This window comes from Nymphaea colorata, chromosome 5 (assembly GCF_008831285.2).
Source record: "Nymphaea colorata isolate Beijing-Zhang1983 chromosome 5, ASM883128v2, whole genome shotgun sequence".
NCBI classification, from domain to species: Eukaryota; Viridiplantae; Streptophyta; class Magnoliopsida; order Nymphaeales; family Nymphaeaceae; genus Nymphaea; species Nymphaea colorata.
Genome location: NC_045142.1, coordinates 25,377,035 through 25,380,918, shown reverse-complemented (window position 1 = coordinate 25,380,918; position 3,884 = coordinate 25,377,035).

The following is a 3,884-nucleotide window of genomic DNA, read 5'->3' as shown; positions in this document are numbered from 1 at the left end:
TTTTTGCCTTCTATATGACATGCCGTGACCCGGTGATCTCTTATTTGGGTTGTCCGGGTTGTGCCGGGTCGTGTCTGAATACCTGTTGTGCAAGGGAACAATATTAGAGATTTGGTCCACATGGCATCGGGTAACATGGAATATGACAAAATCTTTAAACTGGATCTGGCCCGTTTGAAGCCCCACTTAATCCAACTCTCGAAAGATTGCCAGGTTAATTACGTTAGAGGCCTTTTCGCATTAGTAATAACTTGTCATTGCTTTAAAACTTGGGTATATTCACGTGTTTTCATAAATCTATCTTAAATTTTAAAAGACGATCATAAACTTGGGTATATTTATGATATAGTGTTTCATAAATCTACTTTAAATTTTGAAACGGGACCCTAAACTTGAGTATATTTACGATATAGTGTTTCATAATTTTGAAATAAGATCATTAAATAGTATAAAATTTGGTCTAAAATATTATATTTAATATTTTAATAATGTAAAATAGCAAGGGATTGATATTAACTATGAAGTGTATGAGACTATTGATTTGACAACCCAACAACCTCCGCAATTACTTAAATAGAATCATATACTAATTTTTTTTTAAATAATGAACATTATTTTCTTAAAAGTGCACCACAACTGGCACAAATCATAAGAGGCATCAACTTTTTGTATTATAAATAAAAAAACATTAATATGCAAGTTGAAGCACGGTTAGGCATTATCACCTCAATGCACAAAAAACACGTTTGGTGTTGTGGAGGTTTGGCACTGTCGAGAACCAAGACCCTAGAGCCAGTGAAACCCTTGCCCTGAGCCGATCCCTATCCCATGACCTCTTGGGGTAGCCTAAGACCGAAGCTAGACTAAAGAATAACCTATTACCAGATGACCCCAGCTTGACCCTTCCCTAGGACGAGGATACAAGTATGGTGATCTCAATTTCAGTTTAATTGTACTACAAAAAACTAATGGGGTAGGCTAAAACAACTATGAGGGACGCAAAATCTGCTCACGACTCACTAGGCAACACAAAAATAAACTACAAGACACTACAATAACCGGTCGATGAGTGTCGACCATGACAATGGTTGATGGAGGAGTGCGGAAGCTGCTGAGGATAATGGCGCATGCTACACGGAAGATGAGATGGAGCTCGGCCCGTCTGGCCGAGAGAGACGATGGCACCATTGGGGAATTTGGCCCGCCTGGCCGAGGATGTTGCTGCTGCCGTGAAGGCTTGATCCGCCTGGCCGAGGATGATGCCTAAACATGGTTGGATGGCTCAACCAACCTGGTCGAGGACGATGTAGATGCCGCAAGGGACTCTGCCCACCTTGGCCAAAGAAGGAGGTGCAGATGAACGAGGTGGCATTGCGGGACGAGCGCCAAGGGACACGGCCTACCTTGGAGAGGGATGACCTAGCTATGGGGTTCCAAGGCAAGGGAACCAAACTCCGAATGAAGGAATGAGCTCGGGAGAGGCGGTAGTGCTAGGGTGGAAGGTGTTTCCTGGCCTTCTTATTATGGATCAGCTCACGGAAGGGCAAGTCCGAATAGGCTAGGAAGGCTAAGGGCACTAACGACTGAAGGTTTAGCTAGGTGGGTGAGGTAGGTCAAGTAAGATAGCCTAGAAGATTCGGGCTAGGTCTAAGTCAAAGGATAGGGTTAGGGTTGGACTAGTAGTAATGTTTAGTTAATGTCGAGGTTGGATTACGAGGGTGTTGATGAGGGAGGTTAAGGCCTCAGTTGGGGAAGAGAAAGCTTATGACTTGGACAAGCCACGAGGGAGAGGGGAGCTTCTCGAGAGAGAGAGTTAAGGCTAATGGTGAGTTACGAAGGTGATTAAGAAGGGATTAAAGGCTAATGAGGGATTACAAAGAGAGGGGGGAAGAGGTGCGAGGTGAGTTTAAGGCTTACCTTGAATGCGCCTAGGGGACTTGAAGGATTGGGGCCCTCAGATGGTGACACGTGGCAGGTGGGACGGTGAGGATGGAGGCCTTGAGGAATGAATGCCTCGGGGTTGGACGCGAGGGATTCCAAAGGTCGCACGGGAGAGTTAATGCTCTTCGGGTCACGCGATTGGCTTAAATGCCTTGGCCAAAAGACGTCTTTACCCTTCTCGACTTTGGGCCTGCTTCTTAATCGAATTAATTGAGCATGGGCAATCTAGACTTTCATCTTGGGATCATGAGGGGTCGCTGGAAAGTGAGCAGTGGCCAGACCTCTAGCCGCCGAATTTGTGATTTTCGACCACTCACGTGCCTCAGCCGTCTGTAGTCGAATGAGGTAGATTCTTGGCCCGTTGGCTAGCTTGTCATCGGGCAATCTTGCCGAGCTTATCTCGGTTGTCTCCTTAATTGGTGCCTTTAGTTATTTCAATATGATGGCACTGTGGCTCAGCGCTTGGCTCCGTCGACGATTCATTGCAACTGCTACTGGCGGTCTACCGGCAGCGATCACTCCTTCCACTCGGTTTTACTTCGTACGCGAACCGGCTAGGTACTGCTTAGCCAACCTTTCTAGTCATCCGCACCCTGGTTCGTACAGGGGGAGAGGCACCTACTAGGGTCGTGCCTTACATTGACTGCACCCAACTCGTGTTTGACGCGAGTCGTGTGCGTGACCAAAAATGGACGAATTCAGTCAGGTGCGCACCCGCACCCGCACCCGAACCTACACCCGCATCGCGTCGACGCAGGTGCGGATCCAAATGGGGCGCACCCAGGTGACATTGCCATGCAGTCAATGTTGCCACGAATTGACATGCATAAGCAACGTAGTATCGTGAAATCGATAGTTAACTGACTTAATACTCATATGACATGGTTATATAAGTCTGGAAGTTGGGTTCTATTGTTTGAATAATCATATCAGTGATGGGTCGATATAGGTTACCATACAATATTGCTTATACGGGCAAAAATGTAGATCGTATCAGGTCATCTTGTGCAGGGACGGAGCCAAAAGGGGCATGCAGGGCCTGGCCACCCCTAACAAAAAAAATTAAAAGGTTTCATGTCAATTTTAAAAGATTTTACTTATCTCATATGAAAATTTTGAAAAATGATATTTCGGCCCCTGTCAAAATTCAGTTGTCTTCATGAAAAATTTTTATTTCTGCCACAGATCTTGTGTACACGAAACCAAAAACATAATGACCCATGGATAAATATGTCTGGAGAGGGAAAGCAATAAATATTAGAAAAAAAGTTCAAATCATCTATCCACGAATAGGGCTAAACAATGAGTCGAACTACTCGAGTTCAACTCGTTAAAGCTTAGTTCGTGAACGAGTTCGAACAGAGTCATTTGCTTATCGAATCAAGCTCGAGTGCATGAGTCAACTCGTTCAAATAATCGAGTTGAGTTCGAGCTCAACACGTAACTGTCGAGTCGAGCTCAAGCCTTAATCGAGTTTATCAAGCCTTAATCAAGTCGATATATTCAAACGAGTTTACGAGTTTGTCGAACCTTAATCAAGTCGAGCTCAAGCTCAACACGAGATGATGAATATCAATTATATTCAAATGAGTTTGTTGAGCCCTTAATTGAGTCGAGTATGAGCTCAACACGTAACTATCGAGTCAAACTCGAGTTTCTTCTGTCGAACTATTCTCGAGCTAGAGGTTTTATTAGTCAAGCTGAGTTCGAGCTGACTAAACTCAGGCTCGACCCATCTCGTGTTCACTCCTACCTACGAATGGGCAAATAAGAGAGTGGCACTCATTTTTTTATGAAAATAAAACGAATGCTCAACCTTTTATTCTGTTTCTCAAACATCAATAAATCAAATGTTAGAATGACCAAGTTGTCCCTAGGAATCATTTCAAATATAAAAAGGAAAAATATACAAAGGACAACAACCGTCATGTAGCCTTACATGT